The 17,485-nt window shown below is 38.9% G+C and overlaps 1 long non-coding RNA gene across 1 annotated transcript; it reads right to left on the reverse strand.

The window, feature by feature from the left end:
• Positions 1–423: 423 nt before the first annotated feature.
• Positions 424–16,003, reverse strand: LOC131022378 (uncharacterized). Its single transcript, XR_009101255.1, has 3 exons — positions 15,842–16,003; positions 15,614–15,719; positions 424–696 (listed from the first exon to the last, which is right to left on the reverse strand). It is a non-coding gene; the product is annotated as an uncharacterized LOC131022378 (long non-coding RNA).
• Positions 16,004–17,485: the final 1,482 nt, after the last annotated feature.

A 17,485-nucleotide genomic window follows, 5' to 3' on the forward strand; every position in this document is an offset into this window, starting at 1 on the left:
TGTACTTGTTACTTTTTTTGAACATATACCTTATTATTCGTCAATTTCAAATAATTATTCATTAAATTAACAAAATATGTTCATTAAGTCAATTTGTTATCTTTGTTTATTTATTCCATAAAGAATTGAATTTATTCATTACATTTTTGTATTTATTTAATGAAGGGACATATTCATTACATTTATTCTTAATTATTCATTAACAATTCGATTTCATTCGTTACATTTTTAAGATTATTTGTTGGAAGGATCGAATCAATATAGCAATACAATCTTGACATGTCAACATTCAATAAAATGTGTATATAATGAATTTTTTATATGTATTTGTTAATTATGATATCTTATTCATCCGATTTGTTGAAATATTCATTAAATTTTTGACAATTTTTCAAATACCGTACACAAGCATACCAACAAATATAAGAACCTGTAACGAATAATAATAATTTTTCAATGAACAAAACATAAATATTGAATATTCTCTGTGTGCCCTGCTTCTTCTCCATCAACAACTAAACATACAAGCTATTGTAATTCCAGAAGAAAAAAGAAAATAGGAAAATAAAAACACTAAATTAAAAGTTGCTTCATGTGAAGGCATGAGCAAAACCTATAATGTGAGATGCCAAGACAACCTCTTTCAAAGATCCCTTTTTGATTGAATTTAAGCATTGATGCAACAACGTAGTAAACCTAAATGATGAAAACAATAACAATTATGAACCAAAGAAGTACAGTAAAAAAATAATCAATTAATAATGGGGTAGAATAAACACAATTGAGATAGTGGTGGTTCCACCATATTTTTCAAATTATCACTTAATACAAAAGCAATACACTGAGTACATGTAATGACCCGACTTTTTATTAAGGATTATATACTTTTAATTACTGATTTAAGGATTTATTATGGTAATTAGAGTTCAGCATCCATTAATAAAATACGAATTTATATGAATTTGATAATTTATATATGTGATGATTTATTTTTTTTATTTTCAATAGATGATGCACTCAAAATATATTTTGAGTCCATTAATTTATTGTGGAGAATTTAACACTGAAGTGTTAAATATGAATCTTTTATTGATTGTTTACTTAAGCCCATGAGTAATTTAATTTATGTTAGAAGCAAGCTCAAATGGATTTTATGCTTCAATAAGAATTAGGCTTATATGTCTTAATGTATTTAAATGAGTTTGGAACCATATAATTAATATATTAATCTCTAGATATTTTAATTTGAATAATCCTAAGCATGCTGAATCCTAAGCATGCTGAAGAATTTACTACGCATGCTGAAGAAATTCTTCAGTCATACAAAGTAGCTGAAAAAGAATTTCTATGTTCATACCATTTCCACGCTCCTCATTTTTTCTTTAAAACCACAGCCACTTACACCATTCTTCACCCAAACCTCACCACTTCACCATTTCTAAATTCTGCAGTCTCAATTTCACACAGCAAGTTAAGGTAATAGAATGAGGATATTCATCTCTTTCAATTTATTTTTTTCACAACTGACATTTCTAATCTTAGTGATAAACAAAATCTGCAGAAATAAATATCTTCCACCACACCTATTCAAGGTATTCCCCTTTTATCCAATATATCAGAGAACCACCAACACATACCAATTTCTCATATTCCATTTTTATGTACATATGCAGCCTGTTATAAACAGAATTTACATGTATAAATGGAGGGTTGAAATTACATGAATGAATGTTTAAGTGCAGTACGCTTTATTGAAGTAAATTTACAGTATTTTATTTTTGCTCAAAATCCTATGTGCTAAGTGTTCGACTGAATTTGAGGCTTGAAACCTTTGAAGGGGGGGGCTGACCCTGCCTTGTGTGTGTGAGTCGAGATCAGAGGGAGGCGGCAGCCTTGGTGACTCGTCGTCGCCGGCGGTCAACGGACGGCGACGGAGCCGCGGTGGCTCCGATCTGCCAAAGAGGGGGAAGGGAGATAAGTTTTCAGTTTTAATCTAAAAAGGAAAGAAGGGGAAAATGAAAAAAAGTTAGGGTTTTACCTGGGCTCTCCGGCGACGGTGGCGGCTCCTGGCCGTCTGTCCACCGGCGAAGGGGAGGACGACGCGGCGGCGCGGCTTTCGCCGTGTCTGCGTGCGTGTGTGTGTGAGTCAGTGAGAAGAGTGAGACCGAGGGAGGAGAAGAGAGGGGGAAGAGTTCAGGGAGAGAGAAGGAGAGGCCGCGCTGCTCGCCGGCGGCGACGGCGCCGTTGAACGGCAGCAGCGGCGGCTGGATCGAGCGAGAGAGAGAGATGTTGAGCAGCATTCGTTTGGTGAGAATTTAGAGAGAGATTCAGTTTTGTTAATTGAGAGAGAGAGAGAGAGAGTTCTACTTTAATAAAAGAAAAAAAGGGAGAACCGATAATTGAGAGAGAGAGTGTGTTCTGCTTTTTAAAAAAAAAGGGGAGAGAACCGATAATTAAGAGAGAGAGAGAGTGTTCCTTTCTTTAATAAAGATAGAGAGAGAGAGGAAAATTGTCGGTAGTGAGAGAACCGAGAGTGAAGACTTATGGGGAGAATTTTTGGACTCTTTTATTGGGCCTAATTCATTTTATTTGTTGGGTCGGGGATTAATTCATTGGGCCATCTTTTTATTTCTAACTGGGCCGAATTTATTTAATGTTCTTGGGCTGGAATTTATTTAATTCTATTGGGCCTGTTTCAGATTTGTTTAGTTCAGCCCAGCTGTTAATTCGTCATTTGGGCCGATTAAAGTGTCTATTGGACTACGATTAATTCTTTCCAGTCCACATTAATTATTACTTGGACTCCTATTATTTATTAATAATGGGTCTCGAATTTATATTACTTGGGCTCCTACGATTTAATTGATTAAGTCCAATGAAATTTATTTATTTAACCCAATAAGAATTATTATTTTAGGCTTCTTTATTAATCCTAATTATTTTAATTAGTGATTAATATTAAAATTTACTAATTATTTTAAGGGTGATGATGGGCTCACTTATTGGGCTTCATGATTTTATTATCTTGGGCCTCAATATGTTTGGGCCTTATTCAAAGAAAAACATGATAGACTTAATTTATCTAATTAATTTGGGCTTATATCTATTTAAATTATTTGAGCTCTTAATTATTAATTTAAATTGAGCTTGATTAATTTAATTATATATTGACCTTTAAATTAATTATTTAAATGGAGTTCTTTATTTCAAGTATTTATAAATGGATTATAAAATGAAATATTTTGAGTTAAACTCTCATTTAAATTAATTCTTTTCAAATGACTTATTAATATGGATTATTTGAAAATGATTAAATGATTTTTAAATAAGAAAGCATGATCTATGATGATATAATTTATCTATGTAATATTATAGGATTTGTTTTTAAATGACGGAATATTTGACTTGATGACATAAATAGAACGAGTTATGATTAATGCGCATGTTGATGTTCGAATAAATAGTTTCGAACCTAAATGATAGTTATGTGATAATGTTTTGAGTTTAAGGTTTTGACGAGATAAGATTAATAATCCGACCTCATAAGACGAGCTTTAATTCCTTAAATAGGATTAGCATCTCATAATTTAATTAAAGGAATATGAGTCATGCATAATCATTTTACGCATCCTCATTTATTGAGATTTTTTTGAGAATTAGAATCTTATTTTATTTTCTCGGATTAAAGGTCAAGCACCAGAGTTAGAGCTAAACCGTGAGTCTGCTATTCAGGTGGGCTTTCTATGTATAAACTAAAATTATATATTAGAATTGTTAAGACTTTATGCTTATGAATTTAAATGATATTGTCAATGCCTAAATGCTTTATGTTTTATTATTAATTGCCTATCTGATGTTAATCGAATTCGGATTCTGGATGGGACCGCAAATCCCTTCGGAATTAGTGTACACCTTGTGATCGTGAGTCATCTAGCGGGTTGGCCGATCATAGTGTCCGTAGAGGGAGGCCTCCCTCTCGGCACGAGTTACTGATATGGTGATTAATGATATAAAATACCTGCGCGGGTTATTGATGAAAGAAATGATATTATGTTTGGTAAATACGAGTCTTTAAAGGAAAACCCTCGTATATTACTACTATTGAAAGGCTTGACAATAAAATATTATGCATGTATGTAAATTTCGGCAAGTGTCCACTAAGTACTTTTGTACTTAGCCCTGCATGTATTTTTAAATGTGCAGGTTGAGCTGTGATCGAGGATGTAGTGTGCAAGCGGAGTTTTTGTCAATTTAGGACGAGAACCTCAGAGTGGAGTATATGTCTTCATACATATACTCAAGTTATTGTTATTCCGCTGCGAACACTGATTTTACTAAAGACATTATGTTATCTTGTCAAAACAATATGTATTATTTAATAATGTACTCAAACTCGTTGAGTACCTCTTTTGGATAATATTATGTACGGTTCCTTTTGACCTTCGTTAAATTCTAGTTAATTTCAATTGTTTTCCTTATACAAGTCGAGTCATCAAGAAACCGAATATGCCCCTTTCTAACTCCCGCTCCTAAATCCCCTCCCTTAGTCGCGGTTTTCCCGAATTTGCTATCCTTAGCAAGTGCGGTCGTGACAGAATGGTATCAAAGCATTTCTTTTGCTCTGAGTACTACTCATTCCTTCTAAGTTGAGTCTAGATTAAGTAAGTTAATACACTTTTGAACTAGTTGACAAAAGCTTGGCACTACATCTCGTCACGCTCAACGGAGGTTATGGTAAGTACTTTCAAGTTTTAATTAAGTTAATTTCTTGAAATGTATGAAGCATGAATAAGTATGACTATGGTATGAATCACAAGAACTTAGAACTGTTAAGTTATATATGCTCACTCTCACGACGGAACATAGAAGAGAACTTAGGGAGATGCCTTAACTTTTTCTTCATGTTGCGATGACATCGACAATGATGGTCGAAATAGAGAAAGAAGAATCACACGAAGGGTCGCATGATGAAACCACGAGCATGAAGATTGAGCAGCGTAACGAACGCCAATAGTACGTTGATGGCATGGGCATAACTTAAATATTCGAGTGTTTTTCTACGATGAGATCTCGAATTAGCTTGGCCTTTTGAACTTATTTTGTTGAAACTTTTATTGCTCGTTGCTAGATCTAAGAGTATATCATCATCGCATAACAAACCCTAAGATCGGTAGATCATGACACTAGAGCTTTATGATGATTGTCGAATCCTTAATCTATGATTAAGTATTAGGGAGGTCCTTAATACAAGTTATGATTTTGTGCTTGAGAACTAGATTTAGATCACCTCTATGACATGTGCTTGAATACTAGATTTAGACGATGTTGTGATATCTAGATTTCACGAGTTATGATTTTCGAACCGATTCCTGATTGCCAAGTATAGATGTTTGGAACCATATCGTTTTGGTTACTTGTCACGTTTTACTTTGAGTTGATGATAGAACTTCTTTCGTTAGATGGCGAGGACTGTTTTCACCCGACGACGACCACTGCCCCCATGGGCTAGTCCAAAGGAGGTCGAGCAGTCCTACCGCACCTATGCTCCATGTCACAGGGATAACCTCGGACAGTTCCTCGCAGGTTTTCACAGACACTGGGTCGAGGCGAGTGCACATGGAGTATCAGGTTATGACGGTATCCAGAGGTTGATCTTACTGTTACCTTCTGAGTGGCAGGGATGGGCTAGGCAGATCTCTGCCCACTACATCTTTCGCCGAGAAGATTACCACGACCTCATGGGAGACTTCCCTAGCTTTATTGCGGAGCTTCAGATCTGTTTCACTTTGTGGGGCCGCGCCCCTCTAGGGCCCTACATCCTTCCGGGAGACTACGTACAAGTGGGGACGCCTATGCCAGCGGAGACACCCGCTACTGCCCCTGAGTCTCCGATGGCCTTGCCACGAGATTCTCCACCACGTGCCTCAGTTCTAGGGCGCCGTGGTAGGCACGATGACGAGATAGGCCCTTCTCGTCCACGGGCTCGTAGGGATTTCCCATCGCCTCCTGACTCAGTGATCCGAGCTACTACTCCTGCACCACCACTGATACCTACGATAGACGCAAGGTTTGAGGCTTCCATGGCAGATGTCGACAGGGTCATGGCCAACATGAGAGAGTTCCTAAATAGGGACAATTGCCCTATGCATGAGGATGATGGTATAGTACCGTATGGTACGATGAGGATTACTCATCCCGAGCCCGTGCCAACTCCAGCTCCGATCAAGCCTCGTGCCACGGCCAGGATCAGCACCAGAGACGATCCGATCTGTGAGATTGTGGACGATATCTTCCGCTCAGCCCAGATTATGCGGGAGACAGACGAGGGCTAGGGAGAGACTCCGTTGGCCAGCTGGGAGCCGGGCGAGGATGAGGAGGAGGACCCCGAGAAGGATGAGGAGGAGGACCCCGAGGAGGATCCAGAAGAGGACCCCCTGGCGTCACCGAGGAGCAGTCATACCGCGACTCAGAGTTCACAGATTTGATAGTTTTAGCTTGTGGATGTACTCCGGAAACGATGATTCGTTCCAATGACTATGATTTTATTATGTTGTTTCTAGCTAGCATTAGTACGGAAATGTTGATCTCTAGGACGTTCCGTGAATAAAAACCCTTTTGTGATTGCTTAACTAGTAAGCCGGTACATCATAGGGAGTACTGGATAGACTTTACTTACATTTTGGGTTGACAATGTAAAAGCCCTCGATGAGACAATTTTCCATGAGATATAAATGACCCTAGCATGGGTTTTCTACGACGATCTCGTGTATGTTTTATGTTTCTCTACGGGTTTTATTCTTCACGAGTCAGTTAAGAATGTAGTAACTTTGAATAATGTGACTTGTGCATGCAACGGTTCCTGTTATATTTTAGTTTTGGAGTTATGATAAGTTAAAATTGACAAACAGTTCTTTATTAATTACCTTAGAGACTCCTGTATAGAATGCGTTAAAATGGGTGTTTGTATTGTACAGAATGCCACCTAAACGAGGTCGCCCCGCTAGGAGGAACATTAACAACAATGGAAATCGTGATGAAATACCTGAGGGACGACGAAACGACAGGGAACCTACCCCACCCCCTCCACCCCCTGCTAGAAGGACTGAAGAACTGTTTCTTCGACAGAATCCGCCCACATTTACTGGGACAGGCGACCCAGCCGAGGCCGAAGCTTGGATACGCGCCTTGGAGCGTATCTTCACCTTCCTACACTGCACAGAAGAGGAGCGACTCTCGTGTATGTCTTTCCAACTAGCCGGATCGGCTGACTTTTGGTGGGAAGCCCGCCGAAAGACTCTGACTCCCGAACAATGGGCAGCATACACTTGGGAAGACTTTAAGACGGGATTATATGATAAGTATATTCCCAAAAGCTACAGAAAGAAGAAGGAGGCTGAGTTCTATAGCCTGAAACAAGGGAAAAGGACGGTGACCGAGTATGACAGAGAGTTCTGCGATCTATCGCGTTATGCTCCACAACAGGTGGATACTGATGAGAAAATGGCGGAGAAATTTTGTGCTGGTCTGAGGCACGAGATTCGGATGACTCTAGCTAGTCATGGCGGACTCTCATACACTGAGTCTTTGAACAGGGCACTGGACATCGAAGCTGCGATGCCAGTAGAAAGATTGGCTCCGCCACAGATCTCAGCGCCAGCCAACCCACCTGCACGCCCTCAGAACTTTAAAGGGAAGCGCAACTGGAACGACCATGGAGGAAATGAAAACCAGACTAACAAGAGGCCATGGCAAGGAAATGCGCCGTTGAGACAATATCAGCAACAAGGACAAGGGAAGCAACAGGGTCCTGCCCCGGCTGGAGGCAGCCAAAGACAAAATGAAGTTCCCCTTTGTCCAAAATGCCACAAACCACATCGTGGTGTCTGTAAGGCTGGAACTGACAGTTGCTACACGTGTGGCCAGAAGGGCCACTACTCCTCACAATGCCCCAACAAACAGCAGGGCGCGGCAATCAGGGCCACTTATGCCCAGCCCCTGCAAGCAGTTCAAGGGCAACACCAGCCCCGCCAACAACAGCCATACCAGCAGCAATACCAATACCAGCCCCGCCAACAACAACCATACCAGCAGCAATACCAAAACAAGCACCAACAGCGCCAACAGCAACAGAGGCGGCAGCAACCATTGCCGCAGCAGGCGAGAGCCTTTGCTCTCACCCAAAACCAGCCCGAGAAAAACCAGGGAAACCTGGCAGGTATGGGCAAGCTTAAAGGTTTTTCCATAATGATTCTGTTCGATACTGGTGCCTCGCATTCTTTTATATCTGCCCCTTGCGTAGATACCTTAGAAATCGAATCAGAACGAGCTAAGTGTGCCTTAAGAATCACTACACCCTCAGGAGGAAGATCTACCACCACACATGTTTGCTCGAACGTAGAATTTGAAATAGGAGAACTTAAGATGGTAGCGAACAATCTTAATATTCTGCTCATGTGGGACGTAGATATGATCTTAGGAATGGACTGGCTAGCTGAGAATCACGCCACCATCCTTTGTAGTGAACGAAAAATTTCTCTTCGACCACCTGGAAAGGAACCGACGGAATTTCACGGCATAGGTATGAAGAAAAGAGTACCAGTGATATCCGCATTACAAGCCAGAAAAGAGATGATGAAGGAAGGAAGCACAGCTTATCTCGTCTACCTAAACGGGGAAGCTAGTGAAGACAAGAAGGTGGAAGATGTGGCAATAGTACGAGACTTTCCAGAAGTTTTTCCTGAAATATTGCCAGGACTACCTCCAGACAGGCAACTAGATTTCACCATTGATCTAGAACCTGGATCTGCCCCAGTATCAAAGGCACCGTACAGGATGGCCCCAAAGGAACTACAAGAATTAAAGGTGCAACTACAGGAACTCTTGGACTTGGGTTTCATCAGACCCAGTGTCTCGCCTTGGGGAGCGCCTGTACTCTTTGTCAAGAAGAAAGATGGAACCATGAGAATGTGCATTGATTATCGAGAGTTGAACAAACTGACGCTTAAAAACAAATACCCTCTTCCAAGGATAGATGATTTGTTCGATCAACTCAAAGGAGCCAGTGTATTCTCAAAAATAGATTTAAGGTCTGGTTATCATCAACTGAAGATCAGACCAGAGGATATATCTAAGACCGCTTTCCGCACAAGATATGGTCACTATGAATTCATTGTCATGCCATTTGGTCTAACCAATGCACCGGCAGTATTCATGGACCTCATGAATCGAGTTTTCCATCCATACTTAGACAAATTTGTCTTAGTGTTTATAGATGATATTCTCATCTATTCTAAGAATGACCAAGAGCATGAAAATCATTTAAGAATCATCCTGGAGACATTAAAGACGGAGAAGTTGTTCGCCAAATTCAGCAAATGCGAATTTTGGTTGAAAGAAGTAATGTTTCTAGGGCACATCGTATCAGCAGATGGAATCAAGGTGGACCCCGCCAAGGTGCAAGCCGTGCGCGAGTGGAAATCACCAACCACACCTAATGAAATCCGGAGTTTCTTAGGTTTGGCAGGATACTACCGGAGATTCATCGAAGGATTCTCTAAAATAGCAAGACCAATGACGCAATTACTTCGCAAAGGAATCAAGTATAAGTGGAACGAAGAGTGTGAAGCCAGCTTCCAAGAGCTTAAGAAGAAATTGACAACTGCACCAGTGCTAGCAGTTCCAGCAGCCGATAAAGAATACGTGATCTTCACGGACGCGTCCAAAAATGGGCTAGGTTGTGTGTTGATGCAAGAAGGAAAGGTCATTGCCTACGCCTCGCGACAACTAAGGCCACATGAATTGAACTACCCCACTCATGATCTGGAACTGGCAGCAATAGTGCATGCTTTGAAAATTTGGAGACACCATCTATACGGAGTTAGATGTGAAATCTTCACTGATCACAAAAGCCTTAAGTATTTTTTCGAGCAGAAAGACTTGAATATGAGACAGAGGAGATGGCTCGAACTCGTAAAGGATTACGACTGCGGTATCAACTACCACCCGGGAAAAGCTAATGTAGTAGCTGATGCTTTAAGTCGTAAAACTCAATCCGAGTTAGGACTTCTTCTCACTCAAGAGGACACGCTTGTAAGGGATTTTGACAAATTGAAGATAGAAGTGGTTCAGCCACCGGCAACGACAAGAGCAATTATTGCAACTCTAGTAGCCGTCCCAGACCTCAGAGAAAGGATCGTCAGTGCCCAGAGAGCGGATGAGAGCTTGGAAAAAGTTCGTCTCAAGATCCGAACAGGCACGCCAGGAGGCTACCAAGAGGCAACGGATAACGCAATTCTTTTTGAAGGAAGATTGTGTGTTCCCCATAACGAGGAACTGAGAAACGAGATCATGAGTGAAGCTCATGACACGCCCTATACCGCTCATCCCGGAAGTACCAAAATGTACCAAGATCTAAAACAGAAGTTTTGGTGGGACGGGATGAAACGAGATATAGCCTCGTTTGTAGAGCGTTGCCTTGCATGCCAGCAAGTGAAAGCTTTACATCAACGACCATATGGGAAATTGCAGCCATTGGAAATCCCAGAATGGAAGTGGGAGCACATAGCGATGGATTTCGTGACGGGTTTACCCAAGACAAATAGGGGCAACACAGCTATTTGGGTAATAGTAGACCGTCTCACAAAGAGCGCTCATTTTATACCGATTCCAATTACCCATGGATCGGAGAAACTAGCCCAACTGTACATTCGTGAGATTGTACGGCTACATGGAATACCAATATCCATTACTTCAGATAGAGATTCAAAATTTACTTCTAGATTTTGGATCAGTTTGCAGAAAGAGTTGGGAACGAGATTAAACTTTAGCACCGCCTTTCACCCTCAAACAGATGGACAATCAGAAAGGACAATTCAGACCCTTGAAGATATGTTGAGGACAGTGGTGCTAGACCGAGGAGGAAGTTGGGAATCAGTGCTGCCTTTGATCGAATTCGCCTACAACAATAGTTACCAGGCAACCATTGATATGGCACCTTATGAGGCGCTGTATGGAAGGAAGTGTAGATCACCACTTTACTGGGATGAAGTGGGTGAAAGAAAAATCCTTGGGCCAGATGCAGTAAGCGAGATGATTGAGACCATCCGCCAGATTAGAGCAAGAATTAAAGAGGCTCAGGACAGACAGAAGTCTTATGCTGATACCCGACGAACTGAACTACAATTTCAGATTGGAGACAAGGTTTTCCTTAAAATATCACCCTCGAAAGGGATCATTAGATTCGGTGTTAAGGGTAAGTTGAGACCCCGTTTTGTAGGACCTTATGAGATCCTAGAAAGAATAGGTCCCGTAGCGTATAGGTTGGCACTGCCACCTAGCTTTGGAAACGTCCACAATGTGTTCCACGTGTCACAGCTGAGACGGTACGTGTTTGACCCCAAACACGTGATTCACCAAGATGAAATGATTCTTAACCCAGACTTGACGTACGAGGAAAAACCTGAAGCCATTTTGGACCGAAAGGTGCAAGAGTTAAGGAATAAATCGATCACGTCAGTCAAAATACTGTGGAGACACCATGGACCGGAAGAAGCAACGTGGGAACTTGAGGACCAGATGAAAGAAAAATACCCAGAACTTTTCACATAGGTATGCAAATTTCGGGACGAAATTTCTTTTAAGGGGGATAGTATGTAATGACCCGACTTTTTATTAAGGATTATATACTTTTAATTATTGATTTAAGGATTTATTATGGTAATTAGAGTTCAGCATCCATTAATAAAATACGAATTTATATGAATTTGATAATTTATATATGTGATGATTTATTTTTTTTATTTTCAATAGATGATGCACTCAAAATATATTTTGAGTCCATTAATTTATTGTGGAGAATTTAACACTGAAGTGTTAAATATGAATCTTTTATTGATTGTTTACTTAAGCCCATGAGTAATTTAATTTATGTTAGAAGCAAGCTCAAATGGATTTTATGCTTCAATAAGAATTAGGCTTATATGTCTTAATGTATTTAAATGAGTTTGGAACCATATAATTAATATATTAATCTCTAGATATTTTAATTTGAATAATCCTAAGCATGCTGAATCCTAAGCATGCTGAAGAATTTACTACGCATGCTGAAGAAATTCTTCAGTCATACAAAGTAGCTGAAAAAGAATTTCTATGTTCATACCATTTCCACGCTCCTCATTTTTTCTTTAAAACCACAGCCACTTACACCATTCTTCACCCAAACCTCACCACTTCACCATTTCTAAATTCTGCAGTCTCAATTTCACACAGCAAGTTAAGGTAATAGAATGAGGATATTCATCTCTTTCAATTTATTTTTTTCACAACTGACATTTCTAATCTTAGTGATAAACAAAATCTGCAGAAATAAATATCTTCCACCACACCTATTCAAGGTATTCCCCTTTTATCCAATATATCAGAGAACCACCAACACATACCAATTTCTCATATTCCATTTTTATGTACATATGCAGCCTGTTATAAACAGAATTTACATGTATAAATGGAGGGTTGAAATTACATGAATGAATGTTTAAGTGCAGTACGCTTTATTGAAGTAAATTTACAGTATTTTATTTTTGCTCAAAATCCTATGTGCTAAGTGTTCGACTGAATTTGAGGCTTGAAACCTTTGAAGGGGGGGGCTGACCCTGCCTTGTGTGTGTGAGTCGAGATCAGAGGGAGGCGGCAGCCTTGGTGACTCGTCGTCGCCGGCGGTCAACGGACGGCGACGGAGCCGCGGTGGCTCCGATCTGCCAAAGAGGGGGAAGGGAGATAAGTTTTCAGTTTTAATCTAAAAAGGAAAGAAGGGGAAAATGAAAAAAAGTTAGGGTTTTACCTGGGCTCTCCGGCGACGGTGGCGGCTCCTGGCCGTCTGTCCACCGGCGAAGGGGAGGACGACGCGGCGGCGCGGCTTTCGCCGTGTCTGCGTGCGTGTGTGTGTGAGTCGGTGAGAAGAGTGAGACCGAGGGAGGAGAAGAGAGGGGGAAGAGTTCAGGGAGAGAGAAGGAGAGGCCGCGCTGCTCGCCGGCGGCGACGGCGCCGTTGAACGGCAGCAGCGGCGGCTGGATCGAGCGAGAGAGAGAGATGTTGAGCAGCATTCGTTTGGTGAGAATTTAGAGAGAGATTCAGTTTTGTTAATTGAGAGAGAGAGAGAGAGTTCTACTTTAATAAAAGAAAAAAAGGGAGAACCGATAATTGAGAGAGAGAGTGTGTTCTGCTTTTTTAAAAAAAAGGGGAGAGAACCGATAATTAAGAGAGAGAGAGAGAGTTCCTTTCTTTAATAAAGATAGAGAGAGAGAGGAAAATTGTCGGTAGTGAGAGAACCGAGAGTGAAGACTTATGGGGAGAATTTTTGGACTCTTTTATTGGGCCTAATTCATTTTATTTGTTGGGTCGGGGATTAATTCATTGGGCCATCTTTTTATTTTTAACTGGGCCGAATTTATTTAATGTTCTTGGGCTGGAATTTATTTAATTCTATTGGGCCTGTTTCAGATTTGTTTAGTTCAGCCCAGCTGTTAATTCGTCATTTGGGCCGATTAAAGTGTCTATTGGACTACGATTAATTCTTTCCAGTCCACATTAATTATTACTTGGACTCCTATTATTTATTAATAATGGGTCTCGAATTTATATTACTTGGGCTCCTACGATTTAATTGATTAAGTCCAATGAAATTTATTTATTTAACCCAATAAGAATTATTATTTTAGGCTTCTTTATTAATCCTAATTATTTTAATTAGTGATTAATATTAAAATTTACTAATTATTTTAAGGGTGATGATGGGCTCACTTATTGGGCTTCATGATTTTATTATCTTGGGCCTCAATATGTTTGGGCCTTATTCAAAGAAAAACATGATAGACTTAATTTATCTAATTAATTTGGGCTTATATCTATTTAAATTATTTGAGCTCTTAATTATTAATTTAAATTGAGCTTGATTAATTTAATTATATATTGACCTTTAAATTAATTATTTAAATGGAGTTCTTTATTTCAAGTATTTATAAATGGATTATAAAATGAAATATTTTGAGTTAAACTCTCATTTAAATTAATTCTTTTCAAATGACTTATTAATATGGATTATTTGAAAATGATTAAATGATTTTTAAATAAGAAAGCATGATCTATGATGATATAATTTATCTATGTAATATTATAGGATTTGTTTTTAAATGACGGAATATTTGACTTGATGACATAAATAGAACGAGTTATGATTAATGCGCATGTTGATGTTCGAATAAATAGTTTCGAACCTAAATGATAGTTATGTGATAATGTTTTGAGTTTAAGGTTTTGACGAGATAAGATTAATAATCCGACCTCATAAGACGAGCTTTAATTCCTTAAATAGGATTAGCATCTCATAATTTAATTAAAGGAATATGAGTCATGCATAATCATTTTACGCATCCTCATTTATTGAGATTTTTTCGAGAATTAGAATCTTATTTTATTTTCTCGGATTAAAGGTCAAGCACCAGAGTTAGAGCTAAACCGTGAGTCTGCTATTCAGGTGGGCTTTCTATGTATAAACTAAAATTATATATTAGAATTGTTAAGACTTTATGCTTATGAATTTAAATGATATTGTCAATGCCTAAATGCTTTATGTTTTATTATTAATTGCCTATCTGATGTTAATCGAATTCGGATTCTGGATGGGACCGCAAATCCCTTCGGAATTAGTGTACACCTTGTGATCGTGAGTCATCTAGCGGGTTGGCCGATCATAGTGTCCGTAGAGGGAGGCCTCCCTCTCGGCACGAGTTACTGATATGGTGATTAATGATATAAAATACCTGCGCGGGTTATTGATGAAAGAAATGATATTATGTTTGGTAAATACGAGTCTTTAAAGGAAAACCCTCGTATATTACTACTATTGAAAGGCTTGACAATAAAATATTATGCATGTATGTAAATTTCGGCAAGTGTCCACTAAGTACTTTTGTACTTAGCCCTGCATGTATTTTTAAATGTGCAGGTTGAGCTGTGATCGAGGATGTAGTGTGCAAGCGGAGTTTTTGTCAATTTAGGACGAGAACCTCAGAGTGGAGTATATGTCTTCATACATATACTCAAGTTATTGTTATTCCGCTGCGAACACTGATTTTACTAAAGACATTATGTTATCTTGTCAAAACAATATGTATTATTTAATAATGTACTCAAACTCGTTGAGTACCTCTTTTGGATAATATTATGTACGGTTCCTTTTGACCTTCGTTAAATTCTAGTTAATTTCAATTGTTTTCCTTATACAAGTCGAGTCATCAAGAAACCGAATATGCCCCTTTCTAACTCCCGCTCCTAAATCCCCTCCCTTAGTCGCGGTTTTCCCGAATTTGCTATCCTTAGCAAGTGCGGTCGTGACAGTACATAAAAATCTTGACGCTAACAAAAATAATCAAATAACAGCAAATGCTAACATAATTAAATAAATTAGACAAAATCACATAACACCAAATGACTCCACAAAAATCTAGGAATTAATTAATTGTATCTGCATAACCTAGATTCAGATCATATCTATCAGAACAGTCAATTCTTAACCCTGAAATTCCATGGACGAATGAAAAGATCGAAAATTTGATACCTATTCAAAATCTTCCTCCAATTTGAGGCGTCATTCGTGTTCGAACAACAGCAACCTTCGAAGGACCGAGAGTTGCAGCAGTTTTTCCAAAAGTGAGAATCGAATTCTGTGAAGAAAATCACCGCCGAACATGGATTACATTCAATACTTGAAAAAAAAAATAAGAAAAATATCGCCGTCGAATTCAAAATCACTGATTATTAAAAAAAATGAGAAAGAAATCCTTACCTATCGTGCGAGGTTACTGAGAATGGTAGGCAGTGAATACGTTGCGCCCAAATTCTGATGAACAAATCTTGAATATTAGTTTGAAATGCTACTGCAAATCTCTTTTTTGAATTGCTGCTTGAGAGGGTAGAGTTGATATGGGGATCCCGTGATTGATGAGGGTGGGTAGGAGAGAGATTTATTTTTATGTGTAACTTACAATCTTAACCCTCCGTAAATGCTTATTCAATAAAAACTATTTTAAATCTATAAAAAAAAAAATTTGATTAGAAGGACAAGATCTGGCCGTTAATATTCATTTAATGGGTGGTTCAGATTCTTTCTTAACTCTTAACACTTAGGCCCTTCTCTATAGATCCTTAGAGCATCCGCATTGGGGGTTCCTTGATAGCCTACTTGATAGCATACTTGATAGTGGTTGTGTTATTGAGTAGGTAGTGCTGCATTGGGGTTCCTTGATAGCCTACTTGATTTTTTTAGTTTTTAAAGAGGAGAGAGAAATTTTTAAAGAGGAGAAGAGAATTAAAAAAAAAAAGAAAAAAAAATCACTCGAGCATACTCGAAAACTCGAGTAGCACTCGAGTAGCTCCTCCCTGCAACGCCTACTCGAGTGCAATACTCGAGTTCGAGTAAGGCATCGAGGATGCCGTTGCCAATGCTCTTACCCATATATATATATATATATATATATATATATATATATATATATATATATATATATATATATATAGGGTGGAGATCTACAAAGAATCCCCTTAGTGTAAAGATTAAAGAATTAATCTTAACCATACAATCTGAACAGATTAAGAGTGAGGATTACACCAAATTAATAATTATTTTCATTTTTTTAATATGAAAAATTAAAACATACCATAAAAAAATCGGATGGGGGTGTATATGTAATTTTTGCTATTCAGATAACTGTCATTTTTAAATTAACGTCAATAAATAAGGAATTATATCTCCCTCCCCGCAACTTTTGCAAACCACCTCCACGCAATTCAAAAACCCTACAGCAGACACGAATTCATCTCTCTTCAAGATTCATGGTCGCTGCCTCTTCGTTCTATAATCCGGCGACGTCGTCGCTCCGCCTAAGTCCGGCGCCTCCCTGCACTTTCGCCAACCGCCGTTGCGGTCTAAGATCAGTAACTGGTCGTCGCGCGCATCTGAAGGCGTTGCGGCGTGTCCGAATTTCATCCACTCATCGGTACGGCCTCTGCCTGAAAACGCCGCCACTGTCGCGACTGCAAGCTGTCACCGAAGCTGGATTATGTCCACAATTTCCGTCGATGCTGGGTCATGAAATCGGCGAGGTTTGTGATGTGGAGACATTTCCTGAAACTGGCGACTTTCTAAATGAAGAAGGAAAAAAATGGTTGTAATACCCCGCCCATTCTTATTAAGTTTAGAATTTATTTTAAGTTTAGATTAAGATGATTCACGCCGGATAAAAGAAAAAAATGATTTATTCAATTCCAACAAAAATGAATTTCAAAAGCTTTTGTAAATATTAAGTTATTGAAAATTTTTGTGCATTGCATATTAATTTAAATATGAGTATGTGTATATGTGAAATATTTTACATATAATTAGTATAGATTTTTACAGAATTAAATTAAAGTCTATTTTGGGCTTTAATTA

Source organism: Salvia miltiorrhiza, chromosome 4 (assembly GCF_028751815.1).
Source record: "Salvia miltiorrhiza cultivar Shanhuang (shh) chromosome 4, IMPLAD_Smil_shh, whole genome shotgun sequence".
NCBI lineage: Eukaryota > Viridiplantae > Streptophyta > Magnoliopsida > Lamiales > Lamiaceae > Salvia > Salvia miltiorrhiza.